We start from the raw sequence: 27,141 nt of genomic DNA on the forward strand, positions 1-27,141 counted from the left end.
TTTCGGGAAACCTTTTGAGATGGATCTTTCAGGAAATTGGTAATTTCGCATCTCCAATCACCATCTATTTGATCAGTATTTGAAACATTTTCTTCCATAGCAAAAACTTCCCGACTCTCTCGATATCCAGAAGCAGCTTGAGCTAACTTATTTGCTTCTTCATTGCATTCCCTAGGGATATGATGCAAGGTTACTACTAGGAAATTCTTCAAAAGTTCTCTACACTCCTCATAATATTCTCTTAACACATTGTTCTTGCAATCATACTGACCATTCAGTTGGTTAATCACCAACTCAGAATCCCCAAAGATTTCAACAGCAACAGCCTTTATTTCTATAAGAAGCTGAAGCCCTCTAAGCAATGCTTCATACTCTGCTTGATTATTAGTAACATGAAACTCAATAGGAACTGCATACTCAAAAGCTTTTCCTCGTGGGGAAATCAAAAGAATACCAGCACCACCACCTTTGTTACAAGATGATCCATCGAAGAACAAGGCCCAAGGCACAATGCTTATCACCTCAACAGAGAGATCCCGATGTTGGGTAATAAAATCGGCAATAACTTGACCCTTTACCGCTTTTGCCGATTCATACCTTAAATTAAATTCTGACAATGCTAAAATCCATTTGCCAATTCTTCCATTCAAAATCGGCATTGATAGCATATGTTTGATTACATCAAAACTAGAAACCACCAGGCATTCGGCATTCAACAAATAGTGCCGAAATTTGGTACATGAGTAATACACACACAAGCAAAGCTTTTCTGTAGCCGAATACCTTGTTTCCGGGTCTAGTAGTTTTTGGCTAAGATAAGCTACGACTCTTTCTTTCCCTTCAAATTCTTGCATAAGGGCCGATCCTATCGTTAGGTTATCAGCCGCCACATACAACTTAAAAGGCTTGTCAAGTTGTGGAGGTACCAGCACAGGTGGTGCCTTCATATATTGTTTGATCTCATCAAAAGCCTTTTGTTGTATGTCACCCCATACAAATTTTTGATCCTTCTTGAGCTTTAATAAAGGAGAAAAGGGCAAAATTCTCTCTGATGGATTGGATATGAATCTTCTTACAAAATTGATTTTGCCTAACAATGACTGTAATTCTGTGAGATTGGTTGGCGGCACAATTTTGTCTATTGCTTCCATGCTCTTTTTACCAACTTCAATTCCTCCTTTATGAACTAAAAATCCCAAAAACTCTCCAGCCGAAACTCCAAAGGCACATTTATTTGGATTCATCTTCAAGCCATGCTTTCTTGTGCACTCCAGAGTCTTTCTTAAATCGGCTAAATGTCCTTTATGATTCTTAGACTTGACTACTACATCATCGATGTAGATTTCTACAATCTTGCCGATCAGTTCGTGAAAAATATAATTCATAGCTCTTTGATAAGTTGCACCGGCATTCTTTAACCCAAATGTCATGACTATCCATTCAAACAAACCAATATGACCAGGACATCTGAAAGCTGTTTTAGAAATATCTTCCATTGCCATAAAAATTTGATTATAGCCAGCATTGCCATCCATAAAACTAATGACTTCATAACCTGCTGCTGCATCTACTAGTAAATCAGCAACTGGCATTGGGTAACCATCCATGGGAGTTGCCTTATTAAGATTTCTGAAATCTATACAAACTCTCATTTTTCCATTTTTCTTGTATACCGGTACTATATTTGAAATCCACTCTGCATACTTGCATGGCCGAATAAAGTTTGCTTCTATTAACCTTTCAACCTCCTTCTTTACATCAGCCAATACCTCCTCTTTGTATATCTTCCGTGGAGGTTGTTTGTAAGGACGAAATCTAGGTTTAATGGGTAATCGATGCTCAACAATGGAACGATCCAATCCAGGCATTTCCGTGTAATCCCAAGCAAAACAATCTTTAAACTCTTTCAACAGATCTATCAACTTTGATTTATATTCTAGGTCTAACTTTGCACTAATATGCATCGGCCTTGGCTTAGAACCATCACTAACATTAATTTCTTCCAACTTATCAGCCGACATAAAACCACGTCCCAACTTTCCTTTGTTGCCATCGACGGGATTTCCCATTAAAAATTACTATGAGAGCCGACTGCTTGGATCGGCTGTTGACCCTCGCTGAAGACATTTACAGGACCTTCTTTCCACAGTTTTCCAGAGAAACAATCGACGCCTTCATATTCCCAGTAGGTAGATTCTGTGGCAGCAACACTTACCGAATCGTCAGCATGCACAACTTCAACATCATCTCCAATCCATTGAATGAGAATTTGATGCATGGTCGAAGGAATGCAGCAATTAGCATGGATCCAATCTCTGCCCAAGAGTAAACTATATGCCCCCTTGCCATCAATGACAAAAAAGGTAGTAATTAGAGTTTTAGACCCAATAGTTAGCTCGACATGGATAGCACCTCGGGTATCAGAAGGATTGCCAGCAAAGTCCCTAAGCACCATGTCAGTTTTCAACAATTCTTCACTAGTCATCCCAAGCTTCCTGAAGGTAGTATAAGGCATGATATTGATAGCAGCCCCTCCATCAACAAACATCTTGGTCAAAGGCTTGCCATTGACATATCCTTTTAAATAGAGTGGTCTTAAGTGACGATTCTTGATTGGTTTGTCAAAAACAGCCTGCTGCGTTAATATAAGCTGAGCCATCAAATCCTGACATTCACTTTCATCAAAATCAGAGTACACCTCTTCCTGGACATCGTGGCTTTCGGGAGCTATAAACTCTGATGGGAGGAAGAAAGCCATGCAAGCATCAGCCGAAGGACTACATCCATCAGGCTTCTTTTTAGGACGCCATATTTGCTTTGTTTCGGTAACTTCCTGTTCCAACTCCCTATTCCTCAACCGCTGTACTCTTCTTTTCTGACTTTTCCTCAGGCCTGGAGGACACCACTGTCCTTTTTGCCATACGTATCCATAGGAATCAATTTCTTCATCCTGCACTCTATCATGAACCCAACCTTGACCTGCAAATCTTTTCCTTTGCCGATTCTCAAAATCATCTATTTTTAAGCGCCGATCATCTTCAAGAACCTTCTTTCCAAGTCTTTCGTAGACGGGACGGCGGTTGACTCGAGATTGCCTATACTCGGAGTACTGAGCACTACACTCCGGACAGTTATTTCTTGTAGGCAACCTCAAGCCTTCATTCCAACAATGCCTAAAGAATGAACAACCCCAATGAGACTGCTCCTGTTCTATCATGTATTCTTCTTTCTCCCTTCGGTATATCTCTTCCTCATACCTCCGGCATTCTTCCATAAACCATTGCTTCTTATGGTACTCTTTCTCTTGCTCTCTCTGCCACTTGTTTAGCAAAATACGTGATGTAACTCTGGGTTTAGAAGTTTGACCTTTCTCGGTTCGGCTATTCTGAAACCGAACTCATTGCTGAAGCTCTCTACTGGTGACTTGTCGATCTGGGTCAACAGCACCACTCTCCTTTGCTCTATCAGAAGTCAACACCTTCACCTTGTCTTTACCTTTGAGATCATTGGCAGAGACCGTATTCACAGAGAAAGAAATCATATTTTGTGGAAAAGGCTGATCATCAATTTTCATCTTGCCATCAAACCTCAAATGTCCCTCTTGGATAGCTTTCTGGATTCGTATTCTGAACACTCGGCAATCATTGATAGAGTGAGAATTAGTGTTATGGAAGCCACAATACTTTTTGTCTTTCACTCCTTCAGGACGTAGCATAGGATGTCCTTCTGGCAGCTTGATGCGTCCTTCCTTTATTAACAACGCAAAAAGTCTGTCTGCCTTGGTAACATCAAAATCATAGGTTCCCTTTTGTTGTTTCAACCAACGTTGACTAACTTGAGTGGGTTCCTTTGCCCAATTTAACTCAGCTGCAGCTATCTCATCTTCATCAATATACTCAGTCACCTCATCCAGAAAACCTTGATACACCTCATTAGTGGCATTGTTCTTCTGAAAGCGATTATCTCTCCTGAATCCTTGGGCTTGATTACTCATAGCTGCTAAACGCTGCGCAAGTTGGCCAAGATCATCAAACTCCATGCCGAACAACTTTTCCCTGATATTCGGCAACATTCCCGCTATAGCCATTCCAGGTAGCTGATCATCTGGTAAATTCAGAGAATAACACATATTCTTGGTCTCCCTAAATCTGCGAAGATATTCCAATGGTGTCTCATTTGTTCTCATCCTCAGACTCATGAGATCAACCAACTTTTTCTCATTAGTACCCGTGTAGAAATATGAATGAAACTTCTGCTCTAGCTCTGCCCACGTACCAATGGAATGAGCTGGTAAAGACGTGAACCACGTGAAAGCTGGTCCTGTAAGAGACAAAGGAAAATATCGAATCCTCCAAGCTTCATCTGAAGCAGCTTCTCCAAGCTGCATCAAGTACCGACTGACGTGCTCTATAGTACTAGTATCATCTTGACCAGAAAACTTGGTCAAATCTGTTGGAGGCTTTACCCTTGGAGGTAACGCCACTCTGTTGTACCATTCTGGATAAGGAGACTTGTATGAATAAGATTGATTCTTTGGCTTCAAGCCGAACTAATTTTGCATCATATCAGCCATCCTGTGCATCAGAACATCAATGCCTGGATCCTGATTTCCTTGTACTTGCACTCCAGAAGGCAATCCTGAAACACTTCTATACCCTGGATTTGGTACAGCATTGATAGCACTGTAATCAGTAAATTCTTGATACCCATCTCCATACATATTCTTCTGCAATCTGTTTGATGCTGGAGAAACTCTATAAGCTGAAGGTGGCACTTCTCCTGTGGTACCAAATGTCACCTGGCCATAGGTGGGATGTGATTGCTTTTCAGTGTGAGTCAACCCACCTATATTTGAAGGCGACGCTACTTCTTTTCCAACAGGCTTCTCTTGATGCTTTGGAACATTGAAAAGCGTCGGCCCACTGAGTGGTCCAACATTTTCTTCGAAATATTTATCAACCATTGGACCAAAAGTACTGATCATGATTGCTCGAAAGGTATTCAGAAAAGCTGTGTGATGGTTTGTCATAGTTTCTCCCATAGCTTTATAAACCAGGGCTACCATCTTCTGAGCATCCTCCTCTTCAGTGTAATCAGTTTGATGCGGAAGAAGAACCCTTGGCATTGACTGCTTTTGAAACACTTTATTGCTCTTGTTTTTGGAAAAAGACATCAAGCACTTTCGTTGGTATTGCTCACATGCTTGCAGCACTAAATCCCTGTAATTATCTGGCAATTCTGTCATGCTCACATCCAGAACATGATCATTGTTGATTTCAGACGCCATCTTAAACTAACAGATTTGTCCCACCGGGCGTGCCAAAAAGTGTGTTGACACAAAATGTGACGCACTGTGCCTCACACACAGCAAGCCGAAAAGCGTAGCTTCAATCGGGTTCCCGGGTGCTTTGTTATCCGGAAGCGTGCCAGTCAGTTTGACCTGAAAACTAACAAGGGATAGAACAATTAAATGTCAAACCGGAACATGTCGGGTAATACCAGACAGTTCCTCATATACGGCCCTGAAGCCACTTACAATGACATACAGCTATAAAGAGCTATCTGCCAACAAGTTTATAAACCATTCGGCTAATCGTAAGATGAATGCACGTAAAGGCCTAATTGCCGAATACATGTACATGAGAAGACATGTTTGAACAAGTGAAACTAATTATGAATTAATGCATAACCAAGCTCAGCAATCCGACCGAGTTGGGATCCATGAAGAAGGAACGTGCAAATAAGCACGATTAAACCAATCTAAAACCTGCATCTGCCGCACGACACCTAGTTCCGTCAAGGCTTAAACGTAATTATCATGCATGAACCCGCAACATGTGACAATCTAGATTAGAATAATTCAGCCATTACGAGTGTATTGTCTATTCGCGAAGGTAATACGAAAATAATGATCATTGAAGCACGAATAAAACCATAAAAGAGGGCCGAACAATATCGATCTAGATTGGGCAGAAGTGTGTTACAAATATATAAAATATTTAAAACATGCAACACTGGATAACTTGATGAATCTATTTAGATTTTGCCATATCTAATAGAGCCGATAACTATCTTGCTTTCACTAAGCCTATCGAGCAAACGCCTGCCGCACGGTATCTACTCATAAACGAAGCATAAGCAAAGACTTCTTGATTGTTAAGCAAAGATCCGCCGCACGATCATTGAAAACAGACAAGACTACTTGCATCACGTCTAAATCCACCGCATGATACTAAACATGATAACAAGGTTGTCGGAACTTACGGAGGTCGACGGATCGATGACTCCTCTCGAAGAACTCGACGACACGACAAAAGGACTCGAAAGTTGGCACGGGGCCGGTTGTATTGATTTGGTTGTGAACGCCTATTACAATGGTCGAGGGTCAATATTTATACCCTAGACAAAACACGAGTCCTAGAGGACTACGATTTACAAAGGAACCTTTAAATAAACTTGGAAACTCACGACTCCTTACCCTAAACTTTTAGAGTCCTTTACTATTACAACTTTCACCTTTTCGATCGGCCTTGCCTGCCATCTTCTGTTATTCCCGAATGGAGTCACCGCCTTCTGGAGTAACCGACCGCAATGTATTTAGCCGACCGCTTGCTTTGTTTGCCGAATACCCTTCTTCCCGCATGTGGGTCCACCTGTCATCTCCCAGAATCGACCAAAATCCAGTGTTAACAAAAAGTTACTTTTCATGCTTAATCTAACAGTACAAACCGTTCGCTGACATCATCGTTCGACATTCCTAAATATTTCTACGCACCGAGTAATTTAACTTGGGTGTTTATTTGAGCCCACGAACTAAGCCACACAGGATTCACTTTGCATCAAGTATCTTTTAAATCAGAAATTCCGAAAAACTCATTTCAAAAATTTGTCTTAGGCCTAAATCGCGGTGCTAAAGGAGCTCGTAACACTAGGGGTGTTACAGGCTCGAGGCCGCCTCATGTCAAACAGAGTCAGTGGAGAAAACGCAGATGAGCCCCAGCAGCCTTTGCCCGACCCGTTTAGAAGCGGACAGGGTCATCTTGACCTTCTCATTCGATCCTAACCTCGAGCCATGCCCACATAATCTCCATCGAGGGGAGGCCAATGGGCCACCTGAGTTTGTCTTCGGAATGACTCGGGCATCTACCGAGAGGTGGGTTAAGGAGCAATGGAATGCCACATGAGGGCTATGCCGACCCTATCATAAACAATGGACCTGGATTCCACTCGGACATGCCCGTTAGCGAGCTCACCGAGCGTGACACTCGAGCCATCGAGGCAAGTGTCGTTAGCTCAGCCTCTCCGATTGCGGAAACCGTGGACGGGGTGATGCATAAAACTCAGCCGACCCCTATCGAGCCCAACGGAGCTCGGGGGCTCGAGCTGCCCGACCCTAACTCGGGAATCCACACGACCAAGGTTCGAAGGCCTGCCCATGAAGGGCTCGAGGCCGCCTCGCATCAAACAGAGCCAGTGGAGCAAACACAGATGAGCCCCAGCGGCTTTTGCTTGACCCGCTCAGTAGCGGATAGGGTCATCTTGACCTTCTTATTCGATCCTAACCTCAAGCCATGCCCACAGAGTCTCCATCAAGGGGAGGCCAATGGGCCACCAGAGTAGGTCTTTGGAACGACTCGGGCATCTACCGGGAGGCGGGTTAAGGAGCAGTGGAATGCGACATGAGGGCTATGCTGACCCCATCATGAATGATGGACCAGGATTCCACTCGGACATGCCCATTAGCGAGCTCACTGAGTGCATCACTCGAGCCATTGAGGCAAGTGATGTGAGCTCAACCCCTCTGGTTGTAGAAACCGCGGACGGGGTAACGATCGCAAAGACGAGCCGACCCTTGACAGACCCCCATTATGCACGGGGCTCAAGGAAAGTTAGACTCGCAAGGACACCGAATGCACAGTCGTAGAATGATGGCTTAGATCCTAGGGAGGGGATACGTGTGAAAAACTAAGGATAACATTTCTAAAACAAGAGATGCTTTCTCCTACTAGTTTCGCTATCGTCTCTCTCGATCTTTAGTGAAACCTGACCCCGGCAATGATAAGGGATTGGGCCTCACTCAGGGGCTGATAAGGGTATATATATACCCTTTCTAAAATAGTCATCATGCTTGACCCCTTCCTCACGTTAAAAACCTAGAGGCAAGATTTGCGGAAATGAACGACTGAGTAAGGCTAGTCGGACTGCAAGAAACCTACGCCCTAGCGGCTATGACACTCTTGCTTACCAGCGTAATTAGAGTTTCTCACCCACACCTTGAGCTCTACGGTCTTAATAACAGGAAGGGTCGGAACACATTAACCCCTTTTTACACACAAAAGGAAGAAAGAACAAATTTGTTCAAACGAAATAACAAGTTTGTTTAAACAAAGCACAAGGGTTGGAACTTGTCTGCTTATTACAAGAATGACCGCCCGGCCTATTTAACTAACTAGCCCCTCCGGGGGAGAACTATGCCTTTTATCCTATTCATCTGGTCCTGCGAAAGGGGAGCCACTGCTGTTTCCATCTCCTCTAGCTCGTGGACTTCATAACCAGGTGTGTAGCCATGGCTCATCGCCTCCAGATTGATGCTATCCCCATAATGAGAACGAGCAATCATGAAGGACTAATTGACCATGGCACGAAGGGCATTCCTCTTGAGTTGGCGCACCAGGGCCATGATCTTGATGGCACGAGCCATGAGCGAGCTGGTCCCCTTTGACCGTACCACCTCAAGGTCATCGTAGACTGTAGCACCCGGTTTTAAAGACAAAACCAGATACACACTATATGTGAGCCCAGGAAGTCAAATCTCACATATAGCCACAAATTAGGGCAATATCAAGAGACAATACTTATTACATAACATATTAGTAAAAAGAAAATAACCTTAGAGTAAAGACAACGGAAAGTTGACTCCGATCTTTTGGCGAAGACTTTGAATCCACAGGGACGACTGACTGGTTGACCACAAGCCTAACTCCTCCAAACCAGCAATCTGGTACCCATCCGGGATTTTTATCCAAAGTATAGAAAAATAAAGCAAGCGTAAGTACATATCGTACTTAACAATTACATCATGGGGTTCATGAGGCTCAAAAGGCTGACATTGGTTTACTGCGATTAGCTTTAATAGGTCATCTTTTTAAGCAATTGAGTGGCAAAGAATTTATCATTCCCATAAACACATGATCAGGTAAACATGAATAATGTATAGCATAAATAGTTGATCATTCATACCATTATCCATTAGTGATCATCTCTATTCCATAAGGGTCCAAGGCCGCTCGTGTCCATGAGCACGGCTGTTATAACAGTTTTACACTCTGCAGAGGTTGTACACGTTCACTGTGAGTCGTGATTTACTCTTTCACCCAAGGTGATCAGCCTCTTGACCCACTACCAAGGAAGGTCAGCAGGGTTCACTATGAAGCCTTTCAAAAGATTTGTCTAACAAGTTAGGGCCGCTAGGCGTATGTGACCCATCTCTAGGAGTGGCACGCATGGGCATCGCAGCACGGTACACACTTCCCAGCAGCAAAGGAAACATACCCTATGCCTCAAGGTAACCACTAACAAGCTAGAAAAGATCCTCATACTGAGCTAAAGCCAGAGCCATATGGCCCTCACAGCTGTACTATAAGTCTCGGATGATCGCTTACAGATAAGTCCTTAGGGAGAGGAATCTGAAGCATATAAACACTTCAGCCCCCTGTTTCCATGTTACTAAAAAGTCATGTTTTAATATTTATTGCATATATCATTAGTCAAGTTACAAGAGCATGGTTTTGATTAAGCACTAGCAAAAACTATCCCATGCAATATCCCAAAGGTTTCAAGGTACAAGTTATCAAATATCTAGGATATCCTTAATGGTAACAAGGGAGACACATGCAATATGAATTTAGTGATTAAATGTGAATAGGTAACAATGATGGTCCCATGGTATACTTGCCTTACACACCGATCCTTCGGTAAGCTTTATTCTTCGATGTCTTTCTTCTTCTTCTTGGATCACCACGTGTATCTCACCGACTGGACTTAATCGTAGAACACCACACAACATCCATACACATACATGCATAGCATATAGTTGTATCTATATTAGAACAGTACACCAATCATAGAAAAATAAGTAAAAGAGATTGATATACGATTCTACATATCACTACGAACACACAGTCGCGAGAAGCACGCTAATAGAAGCTACGATGAAAAAGATACATCTACCGAAAGATTTACTTAATACGTGGAAAAGAAAACTATAGGCTTCATTTATGTTAACTATATGAATTCATATACAAAAGATATTTTATAAACAATATGGATTGATTTAAGTCAATTTTAGATTTAAATTATAAAACAAAAGTAAAACAAATTATATTTTATGTATAAAACTCAGTTGCATAATCTTTAATCAAGATATGATTTAAACCATGTTATTTCAGAAATATCAATATAGTAAACACTATTACTAACATGTAAATCTCGTCACTACGAATCTAATGCAACTTGAACGGACTATTTCGGAGTTGAAACGAATAAGTGATGATTTAAACAAGTTTTACTTTAGTTAAATAATAGATTGAATCTACTCATGAATTTCAAGTGTTGAAAACATGTCTAACAGTTGTATAAACACGTATATAACATAAATACGGTCCTAACACAATTTGAACGGATCAAATCGGACTTAAAACGCAAAAGTTACGCATAAAATAAGGTTCAATGGCATTTCTGTAAATATTTGAACTCAAATTTGAGTTAAAACAATTAAAATTCTGAATTTAAATGTATTTTGGACTGGGCATACTATTTCTAGAAAACACAGGGTCTAAAGTGAATAAAAACAGGGCCTAAAAGAAATTATTTTGAACTGATTGGATTGCGGGTTGATTACTGGAAAACGCGGGGGCTAAATTGCAAACCGTGCAAGGCTTGACTGTGGTTTGACTACGCTGCTGACTGGACAGCCACGTGGCGCTGCGTGAGTGGTGCGGTTCACCACATGGCGTGGTGGACGTGGTGACACGGTGCCGTGGACCGAGTCCGTGGGTCTACGGTGGACCGGTTACACACCCTGAACCGGTATGTAATCTTGGCCATTCAAATTAGATCTGACGGCGTGGGATGCATGGGACGATCTCCGCCGGCTGCGCAGTCCCACCGGCGAGCGCTCCATGGCCGGCGGCGAACCGAGCACGGCGGCAGGCGTCGGGGAGGCGATTCCGGCCACGCCCTACCCAACCGAGGACACATGGATGATCTACAGGACCTCGCGATCTCGCTGGAATACCTAACGGGGATAGGGATCTTGTCGGGGCTACAATCCGCGGCGGCGCCATGAACGGTGGCGTCAGGTGCTTGCTGCTACGGCGTCCTAGCGCACGGAACAGCGACTGGGAGGCACAGGAGGTGGAGAAGCTCACCGCGAGGTCGTCCGGAGGGGAGCGCAGCATCCAAGGAGGCTCGAAAGGGGTGGTTGATGACGGCGGTGATCTGGAGAGAGAGGGAGGGCATGGGTGAGGTTGAATCTAATGAAATCGAGACCAAAACCGCAAAGTGGAGGTACCTACGGGCGCGGGGGAGAATGGCAGTGCTCTGGGAGTCTTCGGCAACGAGAATAGCGCTCGGGAGGGGTGGATTGCCGGCGGTGGTGGCAAGCTTCGAGCGCGAATGGAGAGAAGATGGAGGGAGGCACTCGGTTGGGAGCTTTATAGGCCGGGGATGCTGTGGCGTAGAAGGAAAGGGGAGCGGGGTGGATTGGTGGCCTTCCCTGCATGCTTGATGGCGGCGGCGGCTTGCCATCTGTGGCTACGCCATTGACGAGAGCAAGAAAGGAAAGAGCAGCCAGAGAAGAAAGGAAAGGGAGAGGAGGCGCTGACACGTGGGGTCCGCGAGACAGTGAGGGGAAAGGGAATGCGTGCGGGTACGCGCTGATGAGTGGGACCCTCGTCGCAGCGAGAGGAAGGGGAGCAGAGCGTATGCGGGCGCTGAAGAGGAAGCCGAGGCAGGCCAATGCGGGCCGCACTGGTGGGTTGCGGGCGCGCACACGGAGGAGAAAGGGCCGCACTAAAGCAGGCCAGTGCGGGGGGAAAAAGGAGAGAAGGGAGGGGGAGACACGCGGGGCGACGACGCATGGCAGGCCGTGATCAGTGGGCCGGGGCCAGGAAGAGCAAGCCGGGCGCGTGAGGGAGGGAAGAGGGAGTGCGGCTGGGCCGATCAGCAGGGTAGCAAGCCAAGTGGAGGAGGGAAAGGGAGAAAAGGGCCAGGCCGGTTCATGGGTTGGGCTGAAAATGAGAAAAGGAACATTTTCAAATACAAATCCTTTTTCTACTTTGAGTTTCCAATTCCAAGCCAATTTCAAAACGAATTCAAGTATGTTTTCAATATACTTTTCATCTCAAATATAAATGAGAAATTTTGGTAAGTTTCCAAAGAATAAATTTTACAACTTTTGAAATACTTCTATTCTCTAATTTTCTTTTCTTTCTTTTCTTTTATTTCAAAGCCATTTTCAAACTCTTTTCATAAACATTCCAATTTACTTTCGAGTTTTGGATCAACACCATCCATCACAATAAATAAGATGCAACAGCATGTATGCTGACACATGTTACTACCTTATGATGTATTTTAATTTAATGAAAAATTTTATTTCCTATATTTCATGTGCACAAAAATTCCAACTTGAATCATTTTAACTCTATTTAAAAAAGGCAATTTTTAGGGTGTTACAATTCTACCCCCCTTAAGATGAATCTCGTCCTCGAGATTCGGAAGACGTCGACTAAGATATGGGAATACTCCGTCCTTGGATTCTTCTTCACTTTCTCATGCAGTTCCATCGTCTTGATAAAGATCCACTTTACTTTGCATACTTGTTGCCCTTACTCCAAGTAATTTGCCTAACTAATTCCAAAATTTTGACAGGTACCTTGAACAACTATCAGGTAACCCTAATCACTAGGCCATAATTCTCTTTCCTCATATGTTCACCATTCAACAGAGTTTCCTTATGTTTTTGGTCCTAAGGAGAATCTACCACCAATCTTAAAAACATTAATGATCCTAGTTATGTTGTTCAAACTAGGAATACAACTCTTAATCCTTAGTGTCACTCGAACCTTCTTAGCACAATTCTCCATTGCTAAGGGCATCGGCCATGACTTTGCTTCTCGAAGTGATAGCACTTTTCTGAGTCACAATTGATCTTATTCCAATGAGGCTATCACAAGCTCAAGACCAACTTAGTGAAGATGTCCTATATATTCTTGTGATCCTCCTAGATGTCACTTTTACTTTCAAGAAGATGGTACTTCCATGCTCTACAATAGATAGCTCCAGATAATAGGTTAGTTCCACTCACGCATGTAAGGACACATCCCACATCTTCACAGATGCATTATTGTAGATACAAAGCTCTTGTCCTGATCTAACAAAGCTAATACTCAGGTTTTACTTTGACCTCTTGGACTCCTTCAAACACTTGACTGAGGTTTCTTGATCCAAACTAACTTAAAAGCTTCTCCAGTAGCTCTACCAAAATCTTGATGATCTTGGATAAAACTTTCTTGGACTTCTAACCAAGCCTCATTGAAACTCTGAGTTCCTCTTGCATCTTTGGGTACCACCATGCTTCCGCTGCGCAAACTCGAACGTGTGATACTTCATTTTATGAATTCCTCAACTTGGCTACCCCCCTTAAGATAAGGTAAAGTAGGGGACACCAAAGTATAGCTTGCATCGTCTTGTGATTAAAGTCTACTGTTGTCCATAATTTCCTCAGAATTTTTGACCGTCCAAAATTAGAGATATGAACCGATAAAGACAGGCTACCCCGAAGACAGGATAGTAAAAATAGAAGAACGATAACCCAACTATTTATTTCATTAATCCTTATACCTTAAACCTATGAACTAAATGAAATTGCGGGAACACCCAACAAGATCATTGCAATCATTACAAAGATGCAAAACAGGCATAACATAATGACAAATCAATAAAGCACTTAAAGATGCACAACTCAATCATCGAATCAACTTGCGATGCTATCATTTTTATTACATAAGGGGCACAAATTCCTAATTCTTAAAAATGGAATGATTACAGGGACATCTCTCGCATGGGAGTGACACGTCATCCACTACATCAATTTCATCATGGGCTTCCCTTGTATTGTGTGTCACCATCGCTTGCTGGTGGTAGTCCTGTATTGACCTAACTCTGGCTACCTCCATGGCATAATTGTTGATTCTTCTATGGGCAAGATTTAACATAATGTCCTTCCTGCTAGCAATGATAACACTTTCTCTTAGCTGGATCTTTAGTGATGTCATACTCCACAGAATTGTTGCTTAGAGTATTGTTAGCTTGCTGACTCTGTAAGTTCATCTTTGTTTGACTAGACCGCTTTTTTGCTCGCTTGATCTTTTGGGGTTGAAACTCTGTGTAGGTGATTGTCCACCCATCTATGCATACCTCATGTGGAAAGAGTGGAGTAACCTTAGCTTGAGAAACTTCTAATTCTTTAGAGTCTGAGTTTAACTGACTAGGGGTTGGAGTTGGATGTGACGATGTAATAGAACTCAAATGTTGATTGCTTCCTGATTCTGACTCTGGTGAGATCTCCTTTCTCTTCTTATCCACATTGTCCTCAGGTACAGGCTGAATACCTTCATACTCAATTCTTTCTCCTGACGGTGTTGTTAGAAGCACTGAACACTAGGCATACTTGATCACTCCTTTACAAGCAGATAGCCATCCTATTCCAAGAATGACATCAATGTCTACTAACTCTAATACAATGAGGTTTGCTTCAAATTTTACTCCTTTGATGTTAAGACTAACTCTTGGGCATATGCAGTTTGCCTTCATTTCTCCTCTTGGGGACTTAACTATCACTGGTTTCCTCATTGGAAGCATAGCTATCTTATGTTCCTTTACGTATGCACTAGAGATAAATGAATATGAAGCTCTAGGGTCAAACAACACTGTGGCGGAAGCTGAGTTTACTAAAATGAAACCATACACAACCTCCTTAGCTCCATGAGTGGTCATCATACCCACATTATTCAATCTTCCTTGGATGTAATTTCTCTTTGCTTTACTTCCTTGCTCCTGTTTCTTCTGGACCTTCTGTTCTTGCTTCTACTATGGGTGATCTTGGCATTCATGTGCCATTCTTCCAATATTTTCATTGGACTTCATATTCTTCCAAGCTTCTGTTACTTGTCTCTTCACTGGTCCCTTTGGTATGTTGGTTTGACCTTGTGGCAAGCACTGTTGAAAACTCCTAGGTTGAGTCATTCCTTCTAGTGCTTGTTGTTGCACAGCTACAAGCTTCTCCTTGTCAAATGCAGTCAAGGACAACATAGCTTGGTCCTCCTGACCTTTGATACCAGTGGTCTCCACATTATGATCCATCTATATAGACAAAGATAGAGGATTGAGAATAGAGACAAAGTTTTCATAACAGACAGAGGCTAAAGTGAGCATAAATTTTAGCAAATAACAAGGTTGGAGAGAAAACAAGAACTAAGCAAGATAAAAGCATGCTAAAACGTCTAGTTCTAACTAGGCTTGCGTCCTACAGTCAGCATTGCTCTGATACCACTTTGTAGCACCCAGTTTTAAAGACAAAACTAGATACACACTATATATGAGCCCAGGAAGTCAAATCTCACATATAGCCACAAATCAGGGTAATATCAAGAGACAATACTTATTACATAACATATTAGTAAAAAGAAAATAACCTCAGAGTAAAGACAGCGGAAAGTTGACTCTGATCTTCTGGCGAAGACTTCGAATCCACAGGGACGACTGACTGGTTGACCACAAGCCTAACTCCTCCAAACCAGCAATCTGGTACCCATCTGGGATTTTTATCCAAAGTATAGAAAAATAAAGCAAGCGTAAGTACATGTCGTACTTAACAATTATATCACGGGGTTCATGAGGCTCAAAAGGCTGACATTGGTTTACTGCGATTAGCTTTAATAGGTCATCTTTTTAAGCAATTGAGTGGCAAAGAATTTATCATTCCCATAAACACATGATCTGGTAAACATGAATAATGTATAGCATAAATAGTTGATCATTCATACCATTATCCATTAGTGATCATCTCTATTCCATAAGGGTCCAAGGCCGCTCGTGTCCGTGAGCACGGCTGTTATAACAGTTTTACACTCTGCAGAGGTTGTACATGTTCACTATAAGTCGTGATTTACCCTTTCGCCTGAGGTGATCAGCCTCTTGACCCACTACCAAGGAAGGTCGGCAGGGTTCACTATGAAGCCTTTCAAAAGATTCATCTAACAAGTTAGGGCCGCCAGGCGTATGTGGCCCATCTCTAGGAGTGGCACGCGTGGGCATCGCAGCACGGTACACACTTCCCAACAGCAAAGGAAACATACCCTATGGCTCAAAGGTAACCACTAACAAGCTAGAAAAGATCCTCATACTGAGCTAAAGCCAGAGCCATATGGCCCTCACAGCTGTACTATAAGTCCCGGATGATCACTTACAGATAAGTCCTTAGGGAGAGGAATCTGAAGCATATAAACACTTAAGCCCCCTGTTTCCATGTTACTAAAAAGTAATGTTTTAATGTTTATTGCATATATCATTAGTCAAGTTACAAGATCATGGTTTTGATTAAGCACTAGCAAAAACTATCCCATGCAATATCCCAAAGGTTTCAAGGTACAAGTTATCAAATATCTAGGATATCCTTAATGGTAATAAGGGAGACACATGCAATATGAATTTAGTGATTAAATGTGAATAGGTAACAATGATGGTCCCATGCTATACTTGCCTTACACACCGATCCTTCGGTAAGCTTTATTCTTCGATGTCTTTCTTCTTCTTCTTGGATCACCACGTGTATCTCACCGACTGGACTTAATCATAGAACACCACACAACATCCATACACATACATGCATAGCATATAGTTGTATCTATATCAGAACAGTACACCAATCATAGAAAAATAAGTAAAAGAGATTGATATACGATTCTACGTATCACTATGAACACACAGTCGCGAGAAGCACGCTAATAGAAGCTACGATGAAAAAGATACATCTACCGAAAGATTTACTTAATACGTGGAAAAGAAAACTATAGGCTTCATTTATGTTAACTATATGAATTCATATACAAAAGATATTTTATAAACAATATGGATTGATTTAAGTCAATTTTAGATTTAAATTATAAAATAAAAGTAAAACAAATTATATTTTATGTATAAAACTCAGTTGCATAATCTTTAATCAAGATATGATTTAAACCATGTTATTTCAGAAATATCAATATAGTAAACACTATTACTAACATGTAAATCTCGTCACTACGAATCTAATGCAACTTGAACGGACTATTTCGGAGTTGAAACGAATAAGTTATGATTTAAACAAGTTTTACTTTAGTTAAATAATAGATTGAATCTACTCATGAATTTCAAGTGTCGAAAACATGCCTAACAGTTGTATAAACACGTATATAACATAAATACGGTCCTAACGCAATTTGAACGGATCAAATCGGACTTAAAACGCAAAAGTTACGCATAAAATAAGGTTCAATGGCATTTCTGTAAATATTTGAACTCAAATTTGAATTAAAACAATTAAAATTCTGAATTTAAATGTATTTTGGACTGGGCATACTATTTCTGGAAAACATAGGGTCTAAAGTGAATAAAAACAGGGCCTAAAAGAAATTATTTTGAACTGATTGGATTGCGGGTTGATTACTGGAAAACGCGGGGGCTAAATTGCAAACCGTGCAAGGCTTGACTGTGGTTTGACTACGCTGCTGACTGGATAGCCATGTGGCACTGCGTGAGTGGTGTGGTTCACCACATGGCGTGGTGGACGCGGTGACAGGGCGCCGTGGACCGAGTCCGTGGGTCTACGGTGGACCGGTTACATACCCTGAACCGGTATGTAATCTTGGCCGTTCAAATTAGATCTGACGGCGTGGGATGCATGGGACGATCTCCGCCTGCTGCGCAGTCCTGCCGGCAAGCGCTCCATGGTCGGCGACGAACCGAGCACGGCGGCAGGCGTCGGGGAGGCGATTCCGGCCACGCCCTACCCAACCGAGGACACATGGATGATCTACAGGACCTCGCGATCTCGCTGGAATACCTAACGGGGATAGGGATCTCGTCGGGGCTACAATCCGTGGTGGCGCCATGAACGGTGGTGTCAGGTGCTCGCTGCTACGGCGTCCTAGCGCGTGACTAGGAGGCACAGGAAGCGTCGGGAGCTCACCGCGATGCATATGGCGGGGAGCGCAGCGTCCGGGAGGGCTCCGAAGGTGCGGGTCGACGGTGGCGGCGATGTCTAGAGAGAGAGGGAGGATGCGGGTGAGGGTAAATTCGAGCAAAACAAGACCAAAACCGAGAAATGAAGGCACCTACGGCCGTGGGGGACAACGGCGGAGCTCTGGGAGTCTTCGGCAATGAGAATAGCGCTCGGGAGGGGTGGATTGCCGGTGGTGGTGGCAAGCTTTGAGCGCGAATGGAGAGAAGATGGAGGGAGGCGCTCGGTTGGGAGCTTTATAGGCCGAGGATGCTACGGCGTAGAAGGAAAGGGGAGCGGGGCGGATTGGTGGCCTTCCCTGCATGCTTGATGGCGGCGGCGGCTTGCCATCCGTGGCTACGCCATTGACAAGAGCAAGAAAGGAAAGAGCAGCCGGAGAAGAAAGGAAAGGGAGAGGAGGCGCTGACACGTGGGGTCCGTGAGACAGTGAGGGGAAAGGGAATGCGTGCGGGTGCACGCTGACGAGTGGGACCCTCGTCACAGCGAGAGGAAGGGGAGCGGAGCGTATGCGGGCGCTGAAGAGGAAGCCGAGGCAGGCCGATGCGGGCCGCACTGGTGGGCTGCAGGTGTGCACACGGAGGAGAAAGGGCCGCACTGAAGCAGGCCGGTGCGGGGGGAAAAAGGAGAGAAGGGAGGGGGAGACACGCGGGGCGACGACGCATGGCGGGCCGCGATTAGTGGGCCGGGGCCAGGAAGAGCAGGATGGGCGTGTGAGGGAGGGAAGAGGGAGTGCGGCTGGGCCGATCAGCAGGGCAGCAGGCCAAGTGGAGGAGGGAAAGGGAGAAAAGGGCCGGGCCGGTTCCTGGGTTGGGCTGAAAATGAGAAAAGGAACATTTTCAAATACAAATCCTTTTTCTACTTTGAGTTTCCAATTCCAAGCCAATTTCAAAATGAATTCAAGTATGTTTTCAATATACTTTTCATCTCAAATATAAATGAGAAATTTTGGTAAGTTTCCAAAGAATAAATTTTACAACTTTTGAAATACTTCTATTCTCTAATTTTCTTTTCTTTCTTTTCTTTTATTTCAAAGCCATTTTCAAACTCTTTTCATAAACATTCCAATTTACTTTCGAGTTTTGGATCAACACCATCCATCATAATAAATAAGATGCAACAGCATGTATGCTGACACATGTTACTACCTTATGATGTATTTTAATTTAATGAAAAATTTTATTTCCTATATTTCATGTGCACAAAAATTCCAACTTGAATCATTTTAACTCTATTTAAAAAAAGGCAATTTTTAGGGTGTTACATAGACCACTCCAAGGGCAGTGCTTAGGATACCGAACTCGTCACTCTCCGCCTAAAGTTCTCTTTTCCTCGGTAAGATCCACAACCAGCCTAGCAGAAATGCTCTCGGCCTCTAGCTTCTAGGTCGTCTCCCTTTTGAGCTCTGCCTATAGGGATCCAACTTTCTGCTACGCATCATCATGCTCTTGGTAGGCCTAGTCACGCTATCAGAAAGCCTGGTCACCCTCCTGCGAGCCACGCCATGTTCCGAGCGGAGCCTCTCCATGGTTTGGACCAGCTCATCCCGCTCCTTGTCTAGCCAAGCGACCGCTGCGACATCCAGGCTCACCCTTTTCTCTAGGGCCGCGAGCTTCTCCTCAGCCCCCAACCTCAGATTCCTTTCTTTCTCAACCTTGCTCAGAAGGTCAAGGATTCGCTGGCAGGTTTCGGCATCCTTCTGAAGCAACTCATCTCGCTCTGTTCTGACCCTGGCGGCTTCTTCATCATCCTTCCATGACCTTGCCGACAGGGCCTTGAACACCTTCTCGGCCTCATCAGCATCCCAACGGGCCTCATCCACACACGACCGAAGACTGGCCGCCTCCTCGGCAAGGGGAGTAAGCTCGACCACCCTTTGCTGGGCAGCGGCGAGCTACGCTATCACCTCCCCATGTAGCCGTGCCTCCTCGATGAGGCAGTCCTAGGTTTCCTTCTGTTGACGAAGGAGCCTAGATTTCCCCCAGTTGCAAGCTATAAGGGACTGCAGGGAGACGATGGTCAGGATACGAAAAGTATATAGAGGAAGAAAAGGGCAAGAAGTAGGACCAAACCATACTTGGCTGGAGGGAACAACAACATCGCGTAATGCGCCCGTCGTGTGGTCCAGGGCCTCAAGAACGGACATGATCCCCACATCGAGGCTCTCCTGCTCCATGCTCTCTGCAGCGTCATCAAGGGTAAAAAGCATCAAGGCCAGATCCTGCGGATTCGTCCACTAGAGCAGGGGCTCGCCCCGCGTGGGCGCGCTGCTGCCCACCGATGTTAGGGTCAGGGACAACTACCCGCCGGCCCCAAGCGCCGTCGACCCCTCTTGCCGTGACGTTCCCACTAGGACTCCCCCTTCGATGATGGAAGGGACAAGCGGTGTGGGCACAAACCTCTCTCCTAGCACCATGACTCTCGGGGACCCCTCGGCCACGTCCCCCTCCATCCGGCCACGCTAGGCGCCTTCGCTAGGGCCACTGATGGCACGGGTCGCACCAATGTCTTTGGCAACGCTGCGGTCGTGCCCGGCTGTGACCCATCTGTCACGGCCACTGCCACCTCCACCTGTGTCGGTGGGGTCATGACCGGTTGCGTCACACCCGCCACAGTCAGCGCCACAAGCACGGTCGGTAGCCCCGTCCGCCCTACCAACGGTAGCGATATCGCGGCCGTCATCGGCTGCTCCGCAATGTTCAAAGGCAACCATTGAACACCGGCGTCTGCCTGTCCCGCCGAGGGCACAGGCGCCACCACGGGTGGCGCCCGATCGGCCGATGACGTGGTCTCACTGGCGCCGCTCCCACCTGAAATGGGCATGATACTAGTCGACTGCCGCCGCCCCAATTGGAGGATAATGCTCTTCTTCAGCGCCAGCGCCAAGGGATTCTACTGCCTGCCGACGCTGCAAAGGACGGAAAACACAAGTCACGATGAAATCCAACTAAAACAGGAAAAAACAGAGGAATCGATAACTCACCTCGGCATCCTCGGGCGGTAGATACATTTGGGGGATGAACCCCCCTACTCTTGCTTCGCCTCATCGGAATGAGGCCGCTTCGAGGCCACCCCCTACTCCTAGGCAGAGGGGCTCACCCTGGGCAGTTCCTAGGGCACCTTGGCGGAACGCCTTGCTCCCCTTGGTTCTTGGGGTGCGACGGCGGGGCCACCCGCCTCCGCTAGCACCTCGGATGCGACGGTAGAACCACCCGCCTCTGTTGACTCCTAGGGCAGGCCAACGGTACGTCCTGCCTCTGTTGGCTCCCTAGACGTACCCTCCCCTCCATGGGACGGGAAGGGTCTCAACGCCTGCAAGGATGAACCGTCGCCTGTCAGCGCATCCTCGTTCTCTAGGTTGTCCCACTCGATATCGTTGACTACCATTTCTTCTTCCTTCGTCACCTCATCGTCATCACCATCGTCATTGTCATCATCGTTGTCGGTGTCCTCACCTCGTTCCTACGCTCATAGCTTCTGCTGCTTCTTCCTCTTCTTGTCCTCCTTCGCCTTCCTCAGCCGCTCACCCTTGGCATGATTCGCTACCCTCATGGCTGAATCCCTCGGCAGCAGAGCCAGGTGATCTGTGAGGATGAGGTCCCTTAGCTGGTCTTGCCCCTCTCAAAGTTAGTCCCACGAGGTCAGGAAATCAATTGAAGAGAAGGCAGGAGAAAGAAAAACTTATGAAGATGATGTAGCCTAGCTCCGGCCGCATTGGAGGATGCCCTGGCATCAGGTAGACAAAGTCAAGGACGGCACCCGTGTTGTCCCACAAAGGCTCCATCACCTCTTTGATGCATTGCATGATCTCAGAGTTGGGGAGCATTCCCTCGTCGAGCGCCATTCCGTCGAACGGCGCCTTGGGCGCCATCGCGTATAGCAGGAGCGCGCGCGTCATCAATGGCGCCACACTCCTCGCGTGGTAGGCCCTGATGATGCCTAACCCTTTTAGGCCGTTCTCCTTCAGGATGTGGATGGTGGTGATGTGGTCTCAAATCTTCTTCTTGTCCTTCTCCGGCACGCCCCACTTCCTCCACTGCTCTAGGGCCTCTTTGATCAGGCGCCCGGTGAACTCTGGCAGAGGGATGATGATGTCATTCTTGAGGTAGAACCACTGTGAGTGCCACTCCTTGTTGGACGTCAAGAGCCGCATGGACGGGTACTCGCCAACTCGATTGTTCCAAAGTTGGATGCCGGCGCACCCCATCAGCATGTGTAGCTCCTGCCTGCCGCCCTTCTCCCTCTTCCTTTGGAGTCTAACGGCGAAGAAATACCTCCATAAGTCAAAGTGGGGGTTGATCCCTAGGAATCCTTCGCACAGCGTGATGAACACTGCCATGTGCTGGATCCCATTGGGATTGAGATGCTGTAGCTCAATCTTGTAGAAGTGCAGTAGCCCCAGGAAGAATTTGTGGGTGGGGGTCGCAAGCCCATGCTCATGGAAGTGGGCGAATGACACCACATAGCTGTCGAGCGGCGATGGTGAACCCTCATCGTCGGCAGCAACCACTCCTCGATCAAGGTCCATGCTCAGAGAAGACCAGGATGGATGAGGCCCTCCATGCACTGGAAGGTGATGTTGGAATGGCACCACGGATCCATTAGAGGTGGGAGCGGATAGATGCGAGCTCAACGGCGGTGGAAATGCTGAGGCAGGAAACCTAAGCGTTGGCGGTGGTGGCGTGATTGCGGAGGCTAGAATGCAGGCATGCATATGAAACCCGAAGGGCTAACCCTTTGGTTTTATAGGGGCGACTGGTGCGAGGAAACCAACCACCCGCCTAGATCTCTGCGCCTACCATGACCTGTCACCACGTCTCATCGCGGAGTGTGCGCACACAACCTATGGTCATCCCCTCGAAAAACATGCCAGACATTTTGTCTCCCTGAACAGGCCATGACCCATCACAGGTAAGAGGGATACGGAGCTAAAATGCTCCTATGGCCCGTCTAAGCCTAGGAGTTCAAAGGTTGGCCCACCAACGGGTTCGACCATCACTCCAGGCACTTTTAGAGTGAGCGGTGGAAAGGATGGGCCTGCTAGTGCCCAGTACCTAGGCACACAAGCGCCGCGGGCGTCCCGGCCCATGTTTGAGCCTCGGGCGGATTTGATCCATGGTTTTTCCTAGAAGAAAGGCAGAGAGCCCTCTGGACCGATCGAACGGACCTAAGAACTATATGGATTGACCACTGAGAATATGGAGTCGGTCACCAGCTGACCCAAGCCAGACCCCCACGAACGGGATGCTGGGGCCCCACTTGGACTAGCCCATTAACAACTCACCGAGCACCATGGCTCATCCATAGAGGAAAATCATGGCACAGCTCAACCTCTCCATTTTTATCGGAAAAATGTTTGAGGGAAGACAATCACGAAGATGAGCCGACCCTCGATCGGACCCCTGCTACGTGCGGGGGCTCGAGGAAAGTTGGAATCGCAAAGAGACCGAACACACGGTCGTAGAACGACAGACCCCCGTAGGGATCGAAATCAGGAAAGACCTTTTTCGACCCACCAAATCTCACGGCTATACCCCTGAGAGGCCCGATCGTGATGAAAGAGAATCGCCGTCCCCAGGACACGCCATGGGCGATAAGAAAAGGCCAAGGCCCTCGGAGTCCTCCCGTTCAAAAAAGCCTTCGAAGGAGTATTCTACTCCTCCGCAGGCTTGGGGGCTACTATTGGGGCCAATACTAGGGTATCCGGAGAGGAGGAGCTAATGGTCATCAACATTGATTCAACCGAGCAGTCAAGAGCGCGCCTACAACTCCAACTGACCTCTAGGTGTGCGGGCTCTACCTCGCCCGACCTTCGGGGGAGGGCTCAGCCTCACCTGATCCCGAGGCCATGATCTCTGCCTCGCCCGACCCCGAGGCCACGATCTTCGCCTCGCCCGACCCTGAGGATGTGGGCTCCGCCTCGCCTGACCCTTGGGTTTGTGCTCCGCCTCGCCCGACCCCAAGACTATGGGCTCCGCCTCGCCAGACCCCTTGGGTGCGGGCTCCGTCTTGCCCGACGGGGACCCATATCGTCGCCAACCACTCCAGGTCCAAGTGTATGGGGCTGGGTCAAAACTCTGACACCAAGAAAGAGACCGGCATGCCCCGATGTAACCCGCGGTCACGATGGGCCATACCTGAGGATTCACATCAAGAACAGCGTCGGGCGTACCGGTGCTATTCTGTCTAACCCTCGTACGAACACTGACATGCGCGTCAGTTCACCACGACGTCCACCAGGACAGAGTGGAGCATCATGACCGGCGAATGATGCTTGTGCATGGCGCCAATGATGGACAGGACCGCGACGTGGAGCCGTCCATATTGACATCTATAGGATCAGCGAGACCCGCATGAAGGAGAAGAAGGACCCGACGATCCTGGAGGCCTTCCTCTCTCGCGTTCTTCTCTTTTTCCTCCGCTATAACCTGCACTTTCCCTTGGCCTATAAAAGGGAAAGCATGACGCCCCATGAAGGGAATCCTGAACCGATCGACCCATCAAGATCCGATACAGATCTGCACAAGAGCACGACACGAACGCACAGCCGAGCAGCGATTAAGCTCTCAGCACCCACTCACTCCTTTCACCAGAGACTTGGAATCATTTCCCTCTCTCGCTGGTTTGTAACCCCTACTACAAACTTTCAGTGCTAGTAATACGAGCAGCAACGATGAACTGGACATGGGGACTTTCTATCCGAACCAGTATAAACCTCGTGTCCTCTAAGCACATCATCCGAGCCAGACACGCAATACTAAAAATTTACTCGTCGATGGTAACTCGAAACACCGATAGTAAGTCATGATTATTTTGTTCAATATCGTTCAAGCTGGAGCATTCAACATAGATAAATCTGTGGTTGTGATACTGGAGTGAGATGTTCTAATGCTATTCATAACATCATTAGAAGAAAATAATACATAGCACCGAATTGTGACCCACTGTTGCGAATATATCGATTGTATTAATTTCTAACAGTGTTCATAATCACGCATCATACCTGAAAGACTTTTTTTATTGTCTCAAAATATAGGCCTCGCTTCGCTGATCCACCAGTGAACAGCAAGCCATTCACCAAACTCAACTTCTGCAGGGAAGAGTAGACAATAGCTAACACGTGTTAGAAAAAATTAACGTGTGAAAGGGGCAACCACACCAATCGATTAATCCCCTAGTTCTAGAAAAGATGTAATTCTAAATAGATGACGTTCTATGTTAAGTTCGGGATCTAAATGACAATCGTGACAAATACGGGGACTTGAAATGCTATTTTAAGAGTTAGATAATACTCTATAACAAGCTTAGGATCTGAAAATACATTTTGAGAGTCCGACATTTTTGTCACAACTTCAAGGACGGCTCGAGTATTTTATTGATTGGACTAGAAACTAACATAGCTCAAGGCGCAAAACCGCAAAGTGCTATAGTGAGTAGTGAGAATTGACAAGCACTACTGCAGTGGGCCAAGAGCCATATGTTTGGTAGAGCTTCTACCACAGCTTCGCAGAGCTGTTTTCAGCTTCTTCTGCCAAACAGGTCCGGATAAAAACAGTTTCTTCTTAAAAGCTGTTTTTCAGCTCCTCTCATATGCACATATCTCTAGGTGAATATAAAAATACTAGCTTCTCTTAGCTTTCTCTCTGCTACCTATCATGAAAAGCTGATTTACCGATCGTTTATGAAAACAGCTTTAGCTTTACTAGAACTGAAGCTAAAAAAAACTGATTCACAGCTGAGCTGTAGCAAACATGCCCAAAAGCTATACTATCTCGAGCACTCTGCGAGAACACGACCGGTGAAGGGAGTAAAGGTTAGAAACGAGAGGCAATGTGCGAAGCGCGCACCTTGAGCAGGCGCTCCTCGGGCTCATTGCAGATGATCGGGATGACGCGCACACCGTCAGCCTCGACAAACTTGACGTAGGAGGCGGCGATGTAGGGGGTCGCGGTGGTGTTGCTGATCCTGCCGCCGGCGCCGTCCCCCGGGTGCGAGACGATGCCGATGACAGGGCTGTCGTACACGGCGGGGTCTGGCGGTGGCGCGGCGCAGGCTGCAGCCCCCGCTTTCCCTCTCGTCCGCAGCCGGATGACCCCTGGTGCAACTGTTGCCCCCGACAGTGGTGGGGCGAGGACGGCGGCAAGGAAGAGGAGGGGGAGGAGCAGGTGAGTGCAGCGGCGCGAGTCCATTGGCAAGACTTGCCGCCGTGCGTCGCCTGCTTGTGTTGTGGAGAGAGTGTGTGTGACAGGGACATAAGCGAGTTGGCGGGTCGTTAAAAAGGCTACGGGGCTCCCGGTGCAACTGTTGCCCCCGACGACGATGGGGCGAGGAGAGCGGCAAGGAAGAGAAGGGGGAGGAGCAGGTGAGTGCAGCGGTGTGAGTCCATTGGCAAGACTTGGGGCGAGGAGGACGGCAATGAAGAGGAGGGGGAGGAGCAGGTGAGTGCAGCGGCGCGAGTCCATTGGCAAGACTTGCCATCGTGCGTCGCCCACTTGTGTTGTGGAGAGGGTGTGTGTGACGGGGACGGAAGCGAGTTGGCGGGTTGTTAAAAAGGTGACGGGGCTCCCGGTGCAGCTGTTGCCCCCGATGACGGTGGGGCGAGGAGGGCAGCAAGGAAGAGGAGGGGGAGGAGCAGGTGAGTGCAGCGACGCAAGTCCATTGGCAAGACTTGCCACCGTGCGTCGCCCGCTTGTGTTGTGGAGAGAGTGTGTGTGACGGGGACGGAAGCGAGTTGGCGGGTCGTTAAAAAGGCGACGGGGCTCCGGACCATCGGCGAGAAAATCTGTACGTGCTCCCACGTT

General features: G+C 46.6%; 1 pseudogene; it reads right to left on the bottom strand.

Moving 5' to 3' along the window:
* Positions 1–26,529, bottom strand: part of LOC136514467 (gamma-glutamyl hydrolase 1-like) — a 78,754-nt pseudogene extending 52,225 nt beyond the window's left edge.
* Between the last annotated feature and the right edge of the window lie 612 nt (positions 26,530–27,141).

This window comes from Miscanthus floridulus, chromosome 16 (genome assembly GCF_019320115.1).
Source record: "Miscanthus floridulus cultivar M001 chromosome 16, ASM1932011v1, whole genome shotgun sequence".
NCBI classification, from domain to species: Eukaryota; Viridiplantae; Streptophyta; class Magnoliopsida; order Poales; family Poaceae; genus Miscanthus; species Miscanthus floridulus.